Here is a 22,931-nt window from a genome sequence, read left to right as displayed (position 1 = left end):
GCCGCTCCCCAGGTAAAACAGGATCTTAAAAGCCCTGGGCCCAACCAGGGACCACTTGGGGTCCTTAAAACCAGCCCTCAGCCCCCACTTCCAGGAAGTCTTCCCAGCTTTCTCTGCCCAGAGACCTCCCTCCTCTGAATTCAGCCCTTGCCAGTGTCAAGCCCAGAAAGTGGGGTTTCTGCAGGCAGACAGGTGGTTTCAGGTCTTCCTGACTCTTCCCAGCCCACTACACACCTCCATGCAGAGAAATTGAGATGATGTGTGTGTGTGGAGGGGGCGCTTCTGGGAGGGAAAATATTTTGGTTCTCAGAAGGCTCAAGAATTGCTTGATTCTCAACCGATTAGCGGTAATTAACCCTTCGCAAGGCAGTAATTAAGTCTGTGCCTCTGAAACCATAATTAGAAGCTCCAGGAGGCCCCCCCCTTTCCCCAAGAGCCAGGCAGTCCCCAAAGCTGAGGCAGTTAGGGACTGGGGACAGGGGCCTGAGGGAGACCCAAAGCCTTCTTTGTGGCCCCCCAAGGCAGGGATGCTGGGAACAGCATTCATGGAGCCTGAGCATGACACTGCACAGGCCCTTTTGGGGTTGTCGAGCCACACAAGGGGACTTTACTCTTGGTAGGGATGAAGGCAGGGGGATTGGGCTGGGCTGGGGACTGAGGTGTGGGGCTGGTGACAACCCTTGAGGGTTTTCCTCTCTGGCCAGAATGAGCTGAAGCAGAGACACCAGCCTCAAATGGGGAAAGGGTGCCAGGGACACAGGCTGACCACAGGACGATGGGGGTAGTACTTGGGGAAGGGGGCTCAGAGAGGACAGGGGATGCCCTCTGGTGGGGGCCCTCAGCACAGCCAAGAGGCATTGGTCTCAGGAGCCAGACAGGCTGTGTGGTTCCTGGCTCTCCCAAAGGGGCAAGGAGGGGGCTTTGCCAGCAGAGCAGACCCCCTGCCCCAGTGCTCATGGGGTGCCTGGTGTGGGGCAGCTGGCACACAAGGAACCCTGGATATGCAGAGCCACACGAGCTCCTGTCTCAACAATCTGACGCTTGACATCTCCCAAAGAGCTGTCTCAAGCTGACTTTGGGTCCCAGGAGCCCTAGCCAGTCATTGCCCAGCTCCTCTCCACTGCGCATGCCCCTTGGTGGTGTAATTAAAGTCAATATCATCAGAGGCAAAGGCCAGGGAGAGTGAGGTGGGGCACGTGGGCTGAGTCTTTTCTCTGTGGGAGAAAAGTGGTCCCTGGCTGGTACGGTGGGTGAGGAGGGTGAGGCAGGGGGATATCTGTGGAGCTGGGTGGTGGTGAGGGCTTTCAGCTCAGAGTGAGGTTTATTCTCCCATCGGGAGTATGGGCTTGGACTCATCTCCAAAAGGGGCTTTAATGTTCCACCCCACCTCTGCCACCATCTCTCAGCTCTGGTCAACCTGACCTCCTTTCTTGTTGTCCAACATCCCAAGCTCCTTTCTGCCCTAGGGCACATGCTGAGCCCACCACTGGACCCCCATGTCCCTCTCCTGCCATGGCTGGGGCCATATCCCTTTCAAGCCTCAGCGTGAATGTTGTGTCCTCAGAGACCCCTCCCCACTCACCTTATCCAAAGCAGGCTGCCCTTCCTGTTACATCCCTCTGTTTATTTTCTCTTTTAAAACACTAATATCCTACCAGCAATCGCCTCCAGGGGTGTTGTCACCTTTCTCTTCTGTCTTCCCCCAAACTGTAAACTCCAGAAGGGCAGGGAGGTTCACCTTTTCTGTTCCTTCTGTGTCTTCTGACCCCAGCACAGAGTCTGATACACAGTAGATGCTCAATAAATGTTTGTTGTTGGTGGTGAATAAATGAACGACAAGGTTAGAGTGAAAAGAGTGAATGGGAAAAGCCGAACGTAGGTGCAGGCTGCATCGTATACTGATGGGGGTCTCGGGGGCCCTAGGAGGGGTGAAACGCCCGAGGCGACCTACTTTTCCAGGAGTCGCACGCACCTCCCCCCGGTGGCCCACAGGTGGCGCTCGTTCCCCGCGCTGCAGCGTCGGGAAGCAGAGGAAGGAAAAACCAAGTATTGGGTGGTGGGAGAGACACCTCCAAATTTAGCCCCCTCCCCTGTCCGCCTCCTAGGGTGAGCCCTTAATTTGGACTTAAAGCCCGGCCTCGGATTCCAACTACTGGGGTTTCATCAGCAAGGGGATGAAAGCTGAGAATTGGGATTTGAGGGCTCCGCGCCTCTCTACCCCCTACTTGCTCCTGCTCTCCGCCAAACTAATTAAGTGGGCACCATGCCTGGGGGAGGGGTAAGTGGGTGAAAAACGAATACTATGCACCTGCCCCGCCTTTAGAGCTGGGCAAAGCACAGCTTTGGGCCCTGGCGCACACTTGTGGCATGGTGAATAGGTGAATCCCCATTTTACAGACGGGGAAAGTGAAACTCAGGGAGACTGCATGGCCTGCCCACGTTCACAGAGCCAGAGGTGGGGCTGGGGTTGCAGCCCCAAGCGTGTCTGACTCCAGGGTCAGCCGGTTTAAAAGACATTTAAAGATAACTGTCTTACCCACAGTGAAACAGGAATCACTCTGGAAAGCTAAAGTCTTCTGTGACCCTCCTTACTTGAGCCCTCAGACAGTAGGTGGGGTGTTTCCTTTGCCTTTGCACACATACCTGGGGCAGGGTGCTGTATGGATTTCCAGCTGGGTCACTGGGCGTAAACTTTCCCTCTCTGGGCCTCAGTTTCCTCTTCAGTAAAGTGGGCTTAATGGTCATTGAACAATTTCCACACATGGCTGTGAGGATTGAATGAGTTATTCCCACAAAAGCCCTTCAAGCAGAGCCAGGCAGAAGGGCGATGCCCAGACCTGGCGGATACCCTCTGGTGGTCTACACACCCTGGTGGGAAACACACCAGACTTGAATGTTTCTGCTTACTTCCCAGGGATGATGGCCTGGTACAAGTGTGTATCTGTGGTCTGAGGCTACCAGGGAACCCCACTGCGTGTCTGAGTTTGATATGCATGCACTCAACTGTTTCCACGTGGGGGTCTGTGGGGACAGAGCCAGGAGTGCAGTTTCCAGGTTCTCGGCCTCAGGTGGAAAGGTGCTGGCTCAGGTAGTAAATGGCCATCAACTGTGATTGGGTGGCCATCAGCTGTAGCTAGTTGGCTGTTAGCTGTAACCAGTGAGCCATTGGCCACTAATATAACTGCCGTGGCTACGCTAGCAGCAAATGGAGGCTAGCAAGAAGATGGTGGCTGAGCTAGCAAGCGCGGATTGCAGTTAGCACGGCGGATTGCAGCTAGCAAGTGAGGTTGATTGGCAGAGAGAAGTGGGTGTCAGGTTGTGGATAGTGTGGCTCCTGCTTCCTGTGTCTCCAACCCAGCTGCCAGCGAGAATATAGTGGTATGAGTCCCCTGTCTACGGCTCCGTGGGTGTTCCTTTTTGGCCTCACCGTGTCCTGCGTTCTTATGTGGGAAGCGGGAGCTGAGAAACCATGCATGACACCCCGCATGACAGGGTCAGTGGGTGTGACAGAGTGTATCAGGCAGCTCCTGTAGACCAGAGTTGTCAACCTCAGCACTTGACATTGGTACTGGATCATTCTTTGCTGTGGGGACTGTTCTGTGCACTGTAGGGTATTGAGCAGCATCCCTGGCCTCCCCCCACTTGATGCTAGTAACACCCCCCCTTCATTGTGACAACCCAAAATGCAGCTTTGTCAAACATCCCCTGAGGGGCAAAATCACCCCTTTTGAGAAACACCACTGAATACCCTTCTGCTGTATGTTCACACTGGCCAGTGCATGCTCGTGTGTTTCTGCTCTGGGTGCTTTGGTTTGATTTTCCCCAGGTGCAGACCCTGACACAAGGATTGGATGGTACTGGGTTGATTTGAAAGATGCAACTGTCTGAATGTTTGTGGCCCTGCCTCCATATTCCTATGTTGAAATCCTAACCCTTAATGTGATGGTATTAGAAGGTGAGGCCTTTGGGAGGTGGTTAGGTCATGAGGGTGGCGCCCCAGTGAATGGGATTAGTGCTTTTATAAAAGGGACCCCAGAGAGTTCCCTTGCCCCTTCTGCCATGTGAGGACATAGTGAGAAACTGGCCATCTATGAACCTGGAAGAGAGCCCTCACGAGAACCCCGCCATGATCCTGGACTTCCAGCCCCCAGAACTGTCAGAAATATGCGTAAATGTCTGTTGTTAATAAGCCACCCAGTCTATGGTGTTTTTGTTATAGCAGCCTGAGCTGGCTAAGACAGGTGATGCTCAAAGGGAACTTGGGGGTGTGGGGGAGAGAAAGGGAGACAGGGCTGGGTCCCTCTGGGGGCCTCTGGGATTCCCTGTGGACCATGCATCTGTCGAGAGAGGCAGCTAGGATATTTACCCTCCCACCTTTGGCCAAGGACTGCTTCTGGGGCATTCATTCCCGCGCTGTGGCTCCTGGCCATGTGCAGCGCACTGGTCAGCATCCAGATGTCGGGTTGGGTAGCATCTGTGCCAAAGGGGCTGTGGGTGTGAGGATTCTCCACCTTAAGTGTGGCCATTCCTGGGGGGGTCTCTGGGTTGTCTGAGCTGGGCTGCAGGAGCCCACCCCAATTCCTGCAGCCGGCTGTGTGTGTATTTGGTGTGCCAGTGTGTTTGTCTGTCGTGCATGTGTTTGCGTCTGTATTTATCTGGCACGAGTGTGCCGTCTTTGTTTTCCCTTCTGTTCCGTCTCCTAGAATGTGGGGGAAACTTCTGTTTTTAATCAGGGACAAGGGAACAGTCTGGTCGCCACGGTAGTGATGGTGTTATTATTTAGGCCGATTGGAAATGATCTTTCCGAGCCTTCCCTGAGGTAGGGCCCAAGGTGCCCTGTCCTAGGACCCTCCAAAAGGGAGCAGCAGCAGGGAGGCCACCTGCCCGTTCCCTGTGTGCCAAAGAGGGAAACTGAGGCAGGGGGCTGGAGGAGGCCTCTCGGTTGGCAGCCAGGGAAAGGGAATTAACACCTACTGGAAACTATGTGCAAAGCATTTTACATGCATGAAAGCTTGATGAATCCCCTTCTATATAGAGGAAAAGGAATTCTTGCCCCCATTTACAAATGAGGAAACTGAGGCTCAGGGTGGGACCCAGAGCACATGTGAGTCTGGAGGCTCTCGAGTCTTCAAGGCTTGACTCTGTGTTCTTTCAAATGGCAACCACTTCTGAAGCTGTCCAGGGCTGCTTGGTCCTCCTCTGTGCCTCAGTTTCCCCTTCTGGTCACTATGAGGCCTTCCCTGTTAGCCAGCCTACGGGAAGCTGAATAATCCATATTGCCTGGCATGATGCCAGCTTTCTCATACTTTCCTTTCTCCATTGTTCCAGGCCCAGGAGCCTGGCTGGCTCTGTGAACATAGGTATTAATTAGTGTTAATTAATAACCCCCATGGAGTGGGGGTGGTGCCTGTGGCTCCCTAATCTCTGAAAGACATAGAGGCTGACTTGGGTCCCAGGTGTGTGGCAGTTAGAGCCTGGGGACGGGCAAGGGCATGTGCCATGAACAGGGCCCATGGAGGGCACCACCTGGATGGTACCACCTGGATGGCCTTAACTGGTCAGGATCACTTCTAGGCCCAAACCTGGGGGGCTGAGACCCAGGCCCTGTCTCTCTCTGTCTGCAGAACCGCATCTGGGCTGGAGGGATCCCTCACCCCATTATGTGGGAGACGGAGCCCATGATCCCCAGAAAGTTCACATGTTTGGCTCAAATCCCTGCTCTGGTACCTGCTGTGTGACCAGAGGCATGTTTATTACCCTCTCCTTGCCTCAGTTTCCTCATCTATGACATGAGAGTAATTTCTCCCTTGCAGGGTTATTGAAAAATATAAATGTATAAATGGTGCTCACTTCGGCAGCACATATACTATAATAGGAACGATACAAAAAAGATTAGCATGGCCTCTGTGCAAGGATGACATGCAAATTTGTGAAACGATCCATATTTTTAACAACAAAGGAACAAGACAAACAAATGAAGAAACAAAAACTCATAGACACAGACAATAGTTTAGTGCAGGGGTGTCCAAACTTTTTTCAATGGTTTTCACCAAGGGCCATATGCGGTAAAATATACAAACAGCCGGGCCACTCACTCGAGGTGAAGTACGTATTGCCTCACCTGGTTTATTGTTTATTTAAGTAAACTAAATATATTTTTGGAATTTGCTGCGGGCCAATTAACAATGGATTGCAAGCTGCAGATGGCCCGTGGGCCGCAGTTTGGAGACCCCTGGTTTAGTGGTTACCATAGGGTAAGGGGGGTTGGGGTGGTAGATGAGGGTAATAGGGATCAAATATATGGTGATGGAAAGAGAACTGACTCTGGGTGGTGAACACACAATGTGATATATAGATGATGTAATACAGAACTGTACACCTGAAACCTGTGTAACTTTACTAACAATGGTCACCCCAATGAACTTTAATTAAAAAAAAGAAAAGAAAAATCTAAATGACCATGTGTATTTCATGGCAGGTACACACTGTCACCTGGAAGTCAGTAACCAGTAACCAGTAGCCAAAGGTCACTGGGGCCAGCTCTGCCACTTACCAGCTGAGTGACCTGAAAATAGGCACTCAGTGTACCTGGGTATCAGTTTCCCCACCTGTAAAATGGGGCTAACACAGTATGGACACTTCATGGGGATGTTGCAAAAATTAAATAAAATTATGCTCCTAAAATGCTTAGGACAGTGTTATAAGCACACAATGAAATTGGTGAAATCCAGGGAGAAAAGCAACAGCTGTGATTGGACTAAAGCTTGGAGGCAGGAGAGTGTCCCATCCTCACAGAGCACCCCAAGAATTTATCTCACACGTAGGCCAGAGCTGCCCAGGGATGCTGCAGTCTAGTTGAAACGGTGCTTCTGTTCCAGGGAGCTCTGCAGATGCTTTCTTAACCCATCCCTTGGGTGCTGGGTACCGAAGCAACTCTCTTGGGGATCTGGTTTCCCCGCATGAGCCCTGAACCCACAGGGGGCTGAGAGATCCAGGATGTGGTTGATCTGGGAGGTGACCCCAGGAAGTACAGGTTAGGAGAGAAGGGGGGGTGAGAAGGGGAGGGAGGGTGACCATTGGAGGTGTGTTCATGAGAGAGTCTCCAGGGCAGGCAAGTGGGGCTGCGTGCCGCTGGGGAGTGCTGAAACAGAATAGAACACTCCTGTCAGAGTTTTCCCACCAGAGGACAAGGAAGCTGGGGTATTTATCCACCGCCACCATCAGTCACTGGGCAAAGGCTGCTCCAGCAGCAGGTTTACTCTCCAGCACTTTCTGCCCTTCTTGGGGATGATTCCAGCAGCCAGGGGCTGGCTGCTGGAAGCCGTGGGGTCAGCGTGCCCAGGCGTGCCATGGGGATACAGGTGGGCACTGACATTCTGGGGAGGACAGTAAACAGAACAAGTAAATCCCAGGGCATGTTCAAAGGGATACGTGTGGGCCTCAAACGGTTTATTAAGAACAGGGCAGAGGTAAGGCGACAATGCTATTGGTGAAGTTTCCTAACGCGGAGCTCAGCACCCAGTAGGTGACTAATAAATGTTCTGTGCTTCTTTCTAGTTCATGGAGAGACAGCGTGAAAGGGGGAAGCCGGTGTGGAATAGGTGCTTGGGTGGGGTGGGAAGGGAGGGAGGGAGGGAGGGAGGGAAAGGCTGGTAATGATGTGAAAAGTAATCGGCCTTTCTCTCTGGGAGGCGGTGAAACTCTAATTAGAATGAAAATGTGGTTTAATGAGGATGAAAATGGTAATTGTGCCAGGCAGTGCAGTCCCCAAGGTGCCACTTTCCCAGGGGTTCCCTTCTGGGTCTCCAAGGGCCTGGGGTGTAGGTGAGGAGGACTCAGGGCTGGGGGAGTCATTGTCAGGGCCTCAGTTTCCTCCCAGAGGGTCCTCTCAGGTGGTTAACGTGCTGTACAGAGCCCCACCGACCTCCGGGGTTGGCTCCAGGTGCCCAGGGCCCTGCTTTTCCACCCCACACCTTGCCCTCAATAATAATACAGCAAACAGAGGAATCAAAACAGTGATATTGTTTATTGAGCACCTACTATGTGCCAGGCACTGTTCCAACCCCTTTACAGATGCTAATTCATGTGATTGTTAAAATTATCCCCATTTTACAGACGGCAAAACTGAGGTACAGGGAAACCATGGGCCCTGGTATTAAGGAGTAGATGAGAAAGGTAGGCTCAAGTAGCCAGGGGCTTCTTTCTTCTTTTAACCAGGTGGGTGCTGGAGGCACAAACGTTGCCAGCCATCAAGGCCAGTGGATCCCTCCTGTCTGCCCCCCTCGCACTATGGTGCCACCCATTATTTTCTACCTGCCACTTCTGGTCCACTAGAAGAAGTGGGCATGGCTGGATGGGGAAATGGGTATAGCCGACGGGCCATGGGCCTGGCTTGATTAACCAAACCCTCTCAACCCAGAGGAAGCAGAAGCTGAGGCACTGCGATGGACTACAGAACTGGGGCACAAAGCTGGGGCTGCTGATTCCCAGGTCTGAGTTTTTTGCCATGGAAAGGTGAGGGGTTCTTCAAGTGTTGGTCTGGGTAAGACTGAGGTTTATAAAACCTCGGGGTCTCCACTTTTGCTTCGAGAAGCACCGCCAATAAAATACAGCCTGCAGTGAGGACTCATCAGAACAGAAACATACACTGCAGCCAGATGGACAATAAAAGCAGATCTGTTTGGCCTTTCAAAGTGGCCCTGGATCAAGAGAGATGAGTGTTTACCACATATATGGCAGACAAAACATCAAGAGCCTTAATGTACAAAGAGTACTTACAGATCAATAAGAGAAACACAAACATACCAAGTGTGAAATAGGCATGAACAGGAGGTCCACAAAAGTATGACACAAAGTCAACAAACCTCTGCAAAGATGCTCAATCTGATCACTCATCAGTTAAGGAATCACTTGTCAAACTTACCACGGGCGTGTGCGAAATTTTGGGGACTGCACTCATGCACTCCGATGGGAGTGTAAACTGCCCTGGAGGGCAGTCTAGATATTTGTATTAAATATTTAAGTGTGTGAACTCTCTGACCCAGCATATCCAGCTTTAGGAATATGCAAAGATCTATAAAGCGTAGTGCAAGGTGGTTAAGAGCCCTGCAGTCAGACAGCTGGGATTCAAATCCTGGCTCCATCACCTCAAGCTGTGTGACTTCAGGCACAGGACTTGAGGTCGCAGAGCCCTCCATTTTCTCACCTGTGCAATGGGTGTATCACGAGCACTCCAGGAGGTAATGTGTGTGAAATGTGTAGTCTCTTGCCAAACACATATTATCATCGTTATGAAAACCTTTAAGGAAAGCTGGAAAATGATGGAAGTGTTTGTGCCTAGGGGGTTCACACAGTAGAAAATGAAAATGATAAAACCTATGTTCACTGATACCATGTAACCTCTGTGATATATTAATTAAAAAACAAAAAGGAAATAGATTTCAAACATCATCTATAGCCGCATATGTCAAGCATTTTGATCAAGAATCGAAGAATTCATGTATTACATTGTGATGTAGTCCACCCAGATTCAGAATGGAAACAAAAGTTTCATAAGGTAATATTTATCCTTTCTCTGTGCAGTAAGTTCTGATGGGTTCTATTCTTTTTTTGTTCCATTTTGAGGAGCAGCTCATTCTCACAAGATTCTGGTTGATGTCACCCCGACCTGTAGGGAAGGGTAGTGTCTAGATAATGACAAAGCAAAGGGTGAGGGGGGCAGGGGTAAACAACGGTTCTCACCCACTGGTTTGATTGCATCCCATTAGGGGGCTGCAGTGTATGTGGGTGAACTCATGTACTTGTGTGCACGTGTGCATGTATGTGTGTGTGTATATGTGTGTGTATGCCAGAGCTGGGATGAGAGGTGAGTGAGCAAAATTTAAGGGGTGTCATCAACATAAACTCAGTCATCAAGGTAAATATTTAATTGCAGTATTTTTTAAAAATTAAGATAATGGAAAAATCCATGTGGACAAAGCACTGAGTTTTTAAATACAGCCAGAATCTGACCGTATTTGCAAGACTCAGTCTCACTCACCTCACCCTAATGCTGGTCCTACGTACATGTGTGCATTTGGATATGTGTTTTCATGCACGTGTGCACACACCCTTGGGTATTTATGGGTGTGAACACACACTTGTTTGGACCCTTCTGTGCACTTGTGTGTGTTGTGTATGCATGAGTGCAAGCATGTATGCATTTGCAGGCATGTGTACGTGTGTGCATGTGTGTGTGTGTGTGTTCGCCTGTATGCACAGAGAAACATCCAGAAAGATATCCTCAGAGTGTTGACCATACTTCCTTCCAGGAAGCAAGAATTCAGGTATTTCCCTCTCTTTGTACTTGCCCAGATTTTTTCCCTCTGGTATGTGACATCTTAGGACCAGAATAAAACAAGAAAGCCATTTTCACTGTGGAAAGAAGGTCACAGGGCAGTAGCACCTCCCCAGGGAAGCCTGCTGGGAAGAAGGGATGGGAGAGATCCCTGAATGTACTGACCATCAGGAATTGCTGACATTAACTGACCATGTCACCGTGGGTCAGGGACTTTGCTGAATGTTTCCAACGTGTCATGTCTTTGTTCTTGGTCCATGGCTGTATCCATGGCAGGTGAACTGTATTAAACAAATAGTTGGTGAATGAATGAGTGACTAAATGAATGATCCCATTGCCCCACCTTGGGAGCCAGGACCACTGTGGTCAGCCTTTGCCTTTCCCTCGCCTGGAACACCTTTCCTGATAGTCCTCACATAGCTGGCTCCTTCTTATAACCCAGACTCCAGTTAATGTCACCTCCTCCAAGAAACCCTCTCTACTGCCCTGTCCATACCAACCCATCAGCCCATTTTCATTCTTCAAATAGCATGTTTCTTATCTTATTGCTCATCTCCTCTTTGGGGATGGAACTCACCTCTTTCATTCACCCCTCACACTCAGCGTTTGGCACATAATAGGCACTCAATACATATTGCTGACTAAATGAATGACACCTTCTTCCCATTACAAACGAAGAAATTGAAGCTCAGAGGTTCACAGTCACCCACCTCCCCAAGGTCACTGTGATATTCAGGTGGTGGGACCGGGATCTGAATCCTTGTCTTCCTGATGCCATCAACCTATGTCATAAACCAGGATGCTGTCCTCTCCCCCAGATGACACCAGGCCCTGTGCCTGATGCTCTGACATGTCATCTGGGTCCCTGAGGCCATTTGCAAGTGCACCAGATGCAGGAGAGTCCCTGGGGATTGCGGAAACCATAGCTGGAGTTTACTGAGCTACGACTGTATGCCACTGAGAGAGGCACAGAGAGGCTGTTTCATGTGCTAGCATCCCTCAGCTGATACGTGGGACATGGCCTATGTTGGGCATTGAATTATGCCCCCCAAAATATGACCAAGGCCCAACCCCTGGAACACGTGAATGTGGCCTCATTTGGAAATACGTATTACAGATGCCATTAAGCTAAGGATCTCAAGATAAGAGCGTCCTGGATTATAGAGGTGAGACCGCAATTCACTGACAAGTGTCCTTAAAAGAGAAGGCACAAGAAAGAGGCCACATGAAGACAGAGGCAGAGACTGAGGTGGTGCAGCCACAAGCTAAGGAATGCCAGGAGCCCCCCCAAGCTGGAAGAGGCAGGAAGGATCCTGCCCTAGAGCCTTTGGAGGGGGCACATTGATTCTGGTCTTTTGGTCTCCAGAACGGTGAGAATAAATTCCTGTTGTTTTTCAGCCCCTCCATTTGTGGTCATTTGTTATAGCAGCCACCAGAGACAAATAAATCTGTTCTTCCACATTTCAGCATGAATGTTGCCAACTGTACAGAAAGATTGAAAGAATTGTCCAGTGAATACCCACTCATACACCCACCACCTAGAGTCTACGGTTGACATTTGGCTTTATTTGTCATTATCTTTCTATCCACCTATCCACCCACCTCATTTAAAAACATTTTTTAAATTAAGTTTTTAGCACAGTTTTAGGGTCACAGCAAAATTGAGCGGAAGGTAGAAAGATTTCCCTCATAAACTCTTCCCCTGCATAGCACAGCCTCCCCCCCATCAACATCCCCACTGGAGTGGTGCATCTGTTAGAACTGATGAACCTACATCACCCGTGGTCCACGTTACACTTCACTCTGTTGTACATTCTGTGGGTTTGGACAAATGTATGACATGTATCCATCATTATAGTCTCATACAGCGTAGTTTCACTGCCCTGAAATCCTCTGTGCTCCACCTTTTCATCCCTCCCTCTTTCCAACTGATCTTTCTCACCATCTCCATAGTTTTGCCTTTTCCAGAATGATTCTAGTGAGAATTAGACACTGTGTAGTCTTTTTAGATTGGCTTCTTTCACTTACCGTGTTTCCCCGAAAATAAAATCTAGCCGGATAATCATCTCTAATGCGACTCATTAGAACTGATTGTCTGACTAGGTCTTATTTTCGGAGAAACAGGGTAGTAATATGCGTTTTTTCCTCAAGTGTCTTGACGGCTTGATAGCTCATTTCTTTTTGGTGCTGAATAATATTCCGTTGTCTGGATGTATCATGGTTTATCCATTCATCTACTGAAGGACACCCACCTCAATTTTTTTATGTATTTCAAGGTAAGACCCTGCATCCTTCCCATTTATGTGAATACAGCAGCCAAAGGGATCTTTTAAGAGTCAGACCATGCTTCTGCCCTACTCAAAACCTTTCTGGGGTCCCTGTGTCACTCGAGTGAAACTCACATGTTTCACTGCACCCCTGCTCCCCCTTAGCCCTCTCACCTGTTCCCCACCATCCTCCTGACCTACGTCCGTCTGCACAGTCACTGTTGGCCACGTGTGCATACTGAGCACTTGAAAATGATGGTCCAAATTGAGATAAGCTCCAAGAGAAAACATACCGGATTTTGAAGACTTATTACTGATAAAGGGATGTAAAATAGCTCATTAATCACTTTTATATTGATTATGTGTTGAAAGGATGATATTTTGACTATATTGGGTTAAATAAAACGTGGTTACAATTAATTTCATCTATTCCTTTTCTTCTTTTTTTAATGCGGCTACTAGAAAATTTAAAATTACGTGTGTGCCTGCATTTGTGGCTTATTGTATTTCTGTTGGTAGGTGCTGGTCTAGGTGGTTCACTCCAAGAGGGCCAGGTCTTAGACACTCAATAAATATTTGTTGTGTTAATGAGTGAATGAATGAATGAACCCAAGAGGGAATGGCACCAAAGAGGTGGCTCTAGGACAAAGATGTATTCACGCCTGGAGCATGAAGACCTCAGTTACCGCCTTTCACGAGCCATCTGGGCTCTGACGCCTCTCGAATAGGGGAAAAGTGGGCGCAGACAGCCCCCCATCACAGTGCAGCGCCCCAGGCACCGCTGGCTGGTTGCCCACCTCCAGCCCTTGGGACAAGATCAGGTCTCAGTGGCTGGGACTTCTGGGGAAGAGAAGGAGGGGCGCGAAAGGAGGGAGCCCAGAGCCAGGCGTGGGACTTCCAGCAGGCTCCACCCAGCCCGGGTCCCCTCCTGGGGGCTGGGCTGGCGGGAAGGGGCGGGGCTGCCGGGCAGGCGGGACGCTGGACGGAGTCGGGGTGTCTGCTATCGACCGGCCTGGGCGGCGGCAGAGAAGCTTTCAGACCCGCCAGCGAGTCCCGGCGGGGGACAGAGGTCAGGGCTTCCCCCTCCTCTTTAGCGAGGAGGCCACGGGGCTTCCTCTCAGCCCCACAGCCCGCCCACCAGCCAGGCCTGCAGGTTCTGAACTAAAACAGGGTCAGGAATCCCACCGTCATCACGCGGGGGGTGGAACCACTTTGCCTGGAACCTGACTGAGATCATTTACCTCCAGGGGTGAGGTCCCTGCCTGTGTGCATTACATGTGCGTGCAGCCTTGGGCCCCCCACTCCATCAAAGTGGGGATCTGTCTATCCAGACGGCCCCAGACATGTCCCATCCCTCTCATCCCCCACCCCAACCACTATTCTGATTTCTGTCACCAAGGGAAAGTCTAGCCTTTTGTCTGGCTACTGCTCAGCGCCCAGCCCCCCGAGATTTATCCACCTGTTCCTGTCTCCGTATTTTGTTCCTTTTGATTGCTGCAGAGTATTTCATGGCATGAACACACTTCAATTTGTTTATCCATTCTCCTGTAGGGAGATATTTGGGTTGTTTCCAGTGTTTTGGCGATAACGAATAAAGCCGAGATGAACATTTTCCAACGGATCTTTGCGCCAACAGGTTTTCATTTCTCTTGGGTAAATACCTACGAATGGAATTGCTGGGCTGTATAATAAATGTATAATTGCAAAAGAAACAAAACAAAAAAAACCTGGCAAACTGTTTTACACACACCAGAGGCAGATGAGAGTTCCACTGCCTCCGAGATTCGACAGCACTTGGTATTGTCAGCCTCTAATTTTGGCCATGGTGATGGCTTGTACCCTGGGCCACTGGAGTCCCCTCCACCATGAACCCCTACCTCTGCCTGCCTTCTCCACAGTTCTTTCTCCCCCAGAAACCTGATACATGGTTTGTCGTTAACATTTCCTCTTTTATTATAGAAAATTTTCACACACATGCAAAAGTAGAGAGAAGAATGCGAGGAGCCTGTAGGGTGCCGTCCCCCAACTTTGACAATAATCCATATTGTACCCATCTCATTTCATCTCTCACCTCCTCAACTTATTATTATTATTTTTTAAATATTTAACCAGCTTTTTGTTGTTGTTTTTTTAATTGGGGAATATTGGGGAACAGTGTGTTTCTCCAGGGCCCATCAGCTCCAAGTCATCCTTCAATCTAGTTGTGGAGGGCGCAGCTCACTGGCCCATGTGGGAATCAAACCAACAACCCTGTTGTTCAGAGCTCGCGCTCTACCTCCTCAATTATTTTATTTTATTTTTAGTCATTTATTTATTTTTGCGTCTTGGTGACCACATTTATTGGAAGGGTTGGAGAAAAATAAAAATGCCGTTTAGCTTAAGAATTTGTAAGTTATCTGCAAATCAACTCATTTCAGGAGTGGAAGAATCCTTGGTCATTTCTTAGTATCAAAATTTATTCAGGTTTTTAAAAATATCTTCTACATTTAAAGAGGCGATCATACAAAGTTTCCTATTTTTCCACACAGGATAAATTATTTGTTTCAGCCAACTCTCAATAGAGGGGCAACTAGTACAACACCATCGCCCCAGACAAAGAACATCGAAATATTCCGTTTTGTTGATTTATATGTTTCTTCATATGTTTCTTCGTCAGTTTCTATAGTAATCACAGTTTCTTCCCATCTCCCAGTATCACGCGTAAATGTTGATCATCAGCATGTAACCGACCTCGAAGCTCTCTGTCACTTCTCATTTTCACATACATTCGCTCATCCAAGCTGAGTCTGATGAGATCCAGGGGCTCTTCTATGGGGCTGGTAGTTTGTTGCTTGTCCACAGTGTCTGCCATGTTTCAAACCCTGCCTCCATTATTATTATTATTTTTTATTTTAAACTTTTAAAAATTTCTTTTAAGTGTGTCTTTCCAGGACCCATTCAGCTCCAAGTCCAGTAGTTGTTTCAATCTAGTTGTGGAGGGCGCAGCGCAGCTCACAGTGGCCCACGCAGGGATGGAACCGGCGGCTTTATAGTTAAGAGGACCGCGCTCTAACCAACTGAGCTATCTGCCTCAATTATTTTTAATGGACTGTTTTCAGGCAAATCCCAGGTACCATGGTACTTCTGTAGGTATCATAGGAATCTTCTCAAAATGTAACTCAGATGACATCATGCCTGCCTTGAAATTAGCCAGTGCTTTCTCACTGTTCTTAGAAAAAATTTCAGATTTCTTCTTAGGACCCTCAGGATGGCTGCTGGCCTCTCTGCCTTCATGCTCTACTGCTCCCCTTTCTTCAGTCCCTGCTCCAGTCACATTGTCCTAACCACACACCACACTTGTTCCCGCTGCAGGACCTTTGCCTGGAATGCTCTCCCCCCAGATAGCTGCATGGTTCCTGTGTGAGGCAGCACCTAAGATGGCTTCTAAGGGTCCCTGCTTCTTAATTTTCCTGTGCTGTGTAATTCCTTCCCTGCAAGTGTGGGCTGGACCACTCCTAACCAATAGTGATGGCAAAAGTGATGGGATGTCACTTCAAGATTAGGTTATAAAACTGTGACTCCTGCCCTGCTGGATGCTCCATCTTGCCAGCACGCTTTCCTGTCCTCTTGCTTGCTCGCTCTAATGAAGCCAGTAGTCAGGATGTGAGCTGTCCTATGGACAGGTCTGTGTGGCAAAGAACTAAGAGTGGCCTGCAGCCAACAGCCAGCAAGGAACTGAATTCTGCCAACAGTTCCATGTATGAGCTTGGAAATGGCTCCTCCGCAGTTGAGCCTTGAGAAGATTGTAGCCCCAATGGATGCCTTGAGTGCAGCCTCATGAGATACCCTGAGCTAGAGGACCCTCTGAGCCGCACCCAGATTCCTGACCCACAGTCACCGGAGATCTCCATCTTGCTCTTTTAAGCCACAGATTTGTGGCTAATTTGTTATGCACCAACAGAAAACTAATACAGCTCCTTCACCTCCTTCAGCTCTTGGCTCAAAAGCCACCTTCTCTGTGAGGCCTTCCCTGGCCACCTAATTAAAATTGCAACCCCATCCTCAGCCATCCCCATTTCCCTTCCCAGCTTTATTTTCCTTGTAGGACTTATCATCTTCTATTTTATTTAACTAATTCATTGCCTGCCTCTCCTCACTGGAACATGAGCTCTGCGAGGGCAGGGGCCTCTGTCTGTTTTGTTCGTTGCTGGATCCCTAGTCTTAGAACATTTCTGGGCACAGAGTAGGCCTCACTAGATTTAAAGATACACACAATATTGGCCCAGCAATCCCCCTTCTGGGTGTATCCCCACAAAACAGAAAGAAGGGTCTTGAAAATATATTTGTACACCCATGTTCATAACAGCATTATTCACAATAGCTAAAATGTGGAAGTAACCCAAGTGTCCATCGACTGGTGAATAGATAAACTAAATGTGGTATAGACATATAATGGAATATTATTCAACCTTAAAAAAGAAGGGAATTCTGCAATATGCTACAACATGGTGAATCTTGAGGACTTTATTGTAAGTGAAATAAGCCAGTCACAAAATACTGTGTGATTCCACTTATATGAGGTCTCTAGAGGAGTGAGTCGTAGAGACAGAAAGTAAAATGGTGATTGTCAGAGGCTGGGGAGGGGGAATGGGGAGTTAGTGTTTAATGGGGACAGAGTTTCAGATTTACAAAGTGAAAAGAAACCTGGAGATGGATGGTGGTGATGGCTGCACAACAGTGTGAATATACTTAATGCTACTGAACTACACACTTAAAAATGGTTAAGATGGTAAATGTTGTGTGTATTTTAACAGTATAAAAAAAAAGAAAGAAAAAGATGCACCTGCCGTGTGATTCTATACCCCAGGAGGAGGAGCCTGGTTGCCAGATTCAGGCTTTGCAGTCAGATGTCTATCATGGGTGGGGGTCCTGGGTATCCCCTTCCTCTGTTGAGCTGAGCTATATTCATACAATTCCTGCCCCCATCAAATCTGCTTGTCTTTCACATCTTACAGCATCATGGGAATTTATCAGGGGTAGGAAAGAGCCTTCCTGTCTAAATATGGAACCGGAAAACATTCATTTATGTCTACTCAACGTGGGCTTGGAGACTTGGAGAACTTGGCTTGGGCCCCATTTATTGGGGCTCCCTTGTCCCTTTTGCAGCCACCTCTGGTCAGCCTTGGTGGACAGGAGTCTGAGAACCCATGTTGGGAGAGGTCATCAGCCCTGGGAGAAACACCTTTGAAGGGCCTCTGACAGGCGTTATCCCATTTCCCATCCATACGGAGATGTATCAGCCACCACAGGGTTCAGCAGACCCCACTCCAGCCCTCCTACCTTTATCTACAGACGAATGGAGAGACCCAGCCCATGTTCATGAAGGGACTGTGTGCCCATCCATCACTGAGAAGCTCAGAGTCTGGCTGTTGCTGATGTTCTTCCATTCACCCTATTATGGACTGAATTGTGTCCCTGCAAAATCCATGCCAAAGTCCTAACCCCCAATGTCATGGTATGCGGAGCCTGTAGAGAGGTAATGAATGTTAAAGGAGGTTATAGAGTGGGGCCCTGAGCCCATAGGACTGGTATCCTTATAAAACGAGGAAGAGGCACGCGAGATCTCGCTCTCTCCATGCACACACAGAGGAAAGGCCATGCGAGGACATAGTGAGAAGACAGCCATCTGCAAGCCAGGAAGAGAGCCCTCCCGAGAAACCAAATCTACCAGCACCTTGACTAGCCTCCAAAACTGTGAGGAATAAATGTCTGTTGCTTATTAGCCATTCAGTCTATGATATTCTGTGATGGCAGCTGAGTTGACTAAGAGAGGGAAGTAACAGCTCCTGACTCCTGACAGCCTTGGGGTACACCTACACCACCACCACCACCACCGCCGCTGATTTTTCTGGATGCAGCCCACGCCGTCATTCAGGTTGTCTTCATTGCCCAATTTGGGTGCCTCACCTGCCTCCCATCACTGGTCTCAAGCTTACCCGCCCACTGGGATCATCTGGGGAGTTTTCACAAGGCTGACCCCTGGCGCCACCCCCATGGAGTCTGTGGGGGCAGAGCCCCAGAAAGTAGTTTCCAGGCTCTCGGCCTCACATAGACAGGTGCTGGCTCAGGTAGTAAATGGCCAACTGTGATTGCATGGCCATCAGCTGTGGCTAGTTGGCCGTCAGCTGTAACCAGTGAGCCATTGGCCACTAATATAACTGCTGTGGCTACGCTAGCAGAGAGAGGAGAAGGAAAGGAGAGGAAGAATGGGGGCTAGCAAGAAGATGGCGGCTGGACTGGCAAGCGTGGATGGCGGTTTGCGGACAGTGTGGATCCAGCCTCCAGTGAGAGTATAGTGCCGCCAGAGAGAATATAGTGGTATGACTCCCCTACCTATGGCTCCGTGGGTGTTCCTTTTTGGCCGCACCATGTCCTGCGTTCTTGTATGGGGAGTGGGAGCAGAGACCCCGCAGGGTCCCCCGCATGACAGAGTCTGAGGTAATTAGATGGGGCTGGCTTTGGGGAGTTTTCAACCTCTCCCAGGTGTTTCTAACTTGCAGACAGTGTAAAGAACCACTGATCTAGAGCAGTGTTTCTCAACAGGGCGATTCTGCCCCCACCCCCACCCCTATGGACATTGGGCAATGTCTGAAGACATTTTTAGTTGTCACAACTTGGGGCATGGGTGCTACCGACATCTAGTGGGAGGAGGCCAAAGAAGCTGCTAAACATCCTTCGGTGCACAGGACAGGACCCTGCCACAAAGAATGACTGACCCAACCCTAAGTGGCAGTACAGTAAGTCCTCACTTAACATTATCCATAAGTTCTTGGAACTTTGGCAAAATGATGTATAATGAAACCAATTTTACCATATATTAATTGATATAAACGAGAGTTAAGTTCCTGCAGTATCTCATCAACATTATAATGAAATTCCATTGAATGAAATGATGTTATTCAAGGCCCTACACTGTTACCAAAGTTAAGAACTCTGCTCTAGAGGTCCAGGAGCCAAGTATTCTCCCTGCAAAGGCGCACAACACCATATCGGTGGTAGGGGCTATTCTGTGTCCATTTTGTGGAGGGGAAAACTGAGGCTCAGAGGGGAGAAGTGACTTGGCCATGCTCAGATGGCACAGCTGGATGCTTACACTGCTCTTTAGCACACAAAGCAGTAAAAGGACCCACAGTGTACTGGGGAGGAGAATCTAGCTGGATGGTGGTAAACCTCAGTTGTTAGGTACGCAGGTCCAGCAGCCGGTCTGTCGCTCTCTGGCTCTGTGCCTTCAGGAAAGTGCTTTACTTCTCCAGGCCTCAGTGTCCCCATTCATAAAATGGGGATACGGCAGTAATGAGACCTGCCTGGGTGGCCACTGCAGGGGCCTCATAGGGTGCTGGCAACTTACAGGGTCCACTTAGAGTGGATGGGAAAGACTTAGTTATTATCTGGAGGAAGAGCATGGCAGGCAGAGGGAACAGCGAGTGCAATAACCCTTCCGAAAGGCAGGAAGCCTGCTCCACCTTCCTTCTTCCCCTCTTGTCTCCCTGAGCCAAAATTGGAAAAGAGCCAACAGCAGGCCAGGAGATGACACCCAGTGGTGTACTCGAGCTGGATCAAACTGGCTCACAAGCATCAATTACGCATATCTCTTCCTAGCTCAAGGCTCAGTGACATCACTTTCACAGATTGAAATTGGCCACAGTGGGAGAATTTACACCATGGAAATTGGCAAACACTACAAATGAGGTCCCCTCGCCCCAGCTGGTTTACCGGCACACTGCATAGCTTACACCCATCTGGACACCTTCTCACATGCCATCTTAGTCTATTTGGGCTGCTATAACAAAATGCCATAGACGGGGAGGCTTATTAACAATAAACATTTCTTTCTCACAGTTCTAGAGGCTGGAAGTCCAAGATCAAGACACAGGCAGATTTGGTGTCTGGTAAGGGCTCACTTCCTGGTTCATAAATGGCCATCTCTCTGTGTCCTCACATGGTGGAAGGTACTAGGAAGCGCTCTGGCACTAACCCCATTCATGAGGGGTTATATTTATAAGGCACTAACCCCATTCATGAGGGCTCCACCCTCATGACATCATGACGTCCCAAAGGCCCCATCTTCTAAAACCAGCAACTTGAAGGTTCGGATTTCAAACATACAAATTTGGGAGAGGAGATACAAACATTCAGTCTATAACGCTCTCCTCACCCCCTCAGTCACATCACTTTCACAGCTTGAAATTGATCAAGGTGGGGGAATTTACCTCATGGAAATTTTCAAACATTACAAAGCTCAGATGGTTTGCCAGCACACCATTGCTTACACCTTGAGGATGGACCTCCCAGCTGACATCTTCCTGTCCACCTTTCAGGACAGACAAAACCCCTTGCTCTCTGTTGAGGCAAGGCAGGAGGCCAGTCTGGGGGAGGCGGCAGGTAAGAAACAAACATCACCTCAGAGGGTGACAGCGGAGAAAGTAAGGGACAGGGGCTGGGTAGAGAAAGCCCCTCTCTTCCTTTTACGCAAACCTGAGCATTTTCCTGCTTCCCACCCCTCCCCCATCAGCCACTCAAGTGCCTGCCACCCCTGTCTTTGGAGTCCTGAATCTTTTCTCTCACCCCTTCCCTCCCCTCTTACCCCACTGAGTCCTCTTTAAGGCTTTTGCCTAGTTGTTCTGGTTTGTCCTGCTCCCTGGAATTTTCATTACACAGAAATGTCTCAGCTCCAGCTCATTTCTGCCCATTGAACTCATTTTTCACCTGAAATTGGCTTTGTTGCATGCTGTGGGAAGCCTCTTTGCTCCTGTTCGAATGGACACACATGGGCAGTGACAGAGGTCACCCGGTCCTTTTGGGAGCTCATGGTCAACTCCTCACTCTGTCCACATCCATCCCAACCTCAGTCACTAGGGGGGCTCCTTAGGCTGGTGGCAGCCCGGCCCAGCCACTGGGCAGACCCAAGGCTTATCTGCCCCGGCATGAGGGTGGGTTGCGGAGGGCACCAAGGGCACATCCTGTAGTCCAGCCTTCCTTGCTCCACCCTGCCTCAGTTTCCCCATCTGCTGACTCCAGCCTCTCTGGGAGGAGGCTCTAGAATTTCCATATGCACAAGATTGAGGCAAGGCCATCTCTCCTGTGCTCCTTCTCATGACAGTAGGCCTAAGAGATCAGGAAATTCTAGATCTTGCTCAGACCAGTACTCCAGTCAAGCTGGGTCCCCAAGCTTGGTCCCCCAGTAATGGCGATTCTGCTGTGCTTGAACCTGGATCACTTTCATCCTCCCAGCACTTGGGAAACCCCCAAAATCTTAGACACCCACCTGAGCCCCATCTCCTGCTGTGGTCTCTCCACTCCGCAAATCCCACAGCTAAAGCCAGAAGCCATGTCCTCAGTTTATAGATCATGGAGGGAAAGGGAGGCTGGCAACTTTTAAAAGCTCATTAAGGCCTGAATTCTTTTTACAGATGAGGTTTTCTGCGTCTTTCCTTTCCTCCACCCCTCTCCGCCCCTCCCTGCTTTCCCAACGCTGTATTTATTTGAGTTAGAAAAATAATGAGGTCCCTGAGGTCGTACACAACACATCGGCTCTCTAATCAAAGTATTGCTGTGGAATTAAAAATATATAGAAATCTCTGTGTGTTGGTGCCTGGGCTGCTGGCCGCAGACACAGGGCACGCTTGCCCAACGCCACCCAACCCCACCAGACTGGCTGCGAGGGAGGGATATAATTAGCTATTTTCCAGCAAAGTCTCTGGAGTGGAGTACAGAATGGAAATGCCCATGGTCCTCCCCAGTGGGGGCTGCAGGATGGGGTGCAGCCCACTCAGAAAGCATCCCAGGACGAATGGAAGAAGCACTGAGGGCTGGATCCCACCAGGCTGGATGCAACCAGAGGTAGAGTCTCAGGGGTTCCCTGGTTGGAGGCCAGATTGGGTACAAAGGGCAAGGAGACTATCAGAGAGAGAGAGACAGAGAGAGAGAGAGACAGAGACAGAGAGAGACAGAGACAGAGAGAGACAGAGAGACAGAGAGAGGGCCCCAGGAGTGCACACAGCCTGATGGATCAATGGACCCCACTATTTTAAACCCCAGTGTGGAGGGTTGAAGAGTGGCTCCCTGCACCTTAGAATGTGACTTTATTTGGAAATAGGGTCTTTGCAGATGAAATCGGCTAAGGATCTCAAGATGAGATGCTCTGAGCAATGGGCCCTTAATCCAATGATGGGTGTCCTTATAAGAGAAAAGAGATTTGGACACAGAGAGGCACAGAGAGGATGAGGCCACGTGAGGATGGAGGCAGAGATTGGAGGGATGCATCCACAAGCCAAGGGATGCCTTCGGCC

The 22,931-nt window shown here is 49.3% G+C and overlaps 1 non-coding gene and 1 pseudogene across 1 annotated transcript; one reads left to right on the top strand and one right to left on the bottom strand.

The window, feature by feature from the left end:
- The first annotated feature begins 5,842 nt into the window (after positions 1–5,842).
- Positions 5,843–5,949, top strand: LOC141573018 (U6 spliceosomal RNA). The gene has a single exon (XR_012498603.1). It is a non-coding gene; the product is annotated as a U6 spliceosomal RNA (small nuclear RNA).
- Positions 5,950–15,146: 9,197 nt separating this feature from the next.
- Positions 15,147–15,454, bottom strand: LOC109454943 (U6 snRNA-associated Sm-like protein LSm3 pseudogene; annotated as a pseudogene).
- Positions 15,455–22,931: the final 7,477 nt, after the last annotated feature.

This window comes from Rhinolophus sinicus, chromosome 15, assembly GCF_057876585.1.
Source record: "Rhinolophus sinicus isolate RSI-liver-muscle chromosome 15, RSI-T2T, whole genome shotgun sequence".
In the NCBI taxonomy this organism is placed as follows: Eukaryota; Metazoa; Chordata; class Mammalia; order Chiroptera; family Rhinolophidae; genus Rhinolophus; species Rhinolophus sinicus.
Note: the sequence above shows the minus strand (reverse complement) of the source record. Positions and strands in the feature narration are given on the sequence as shown.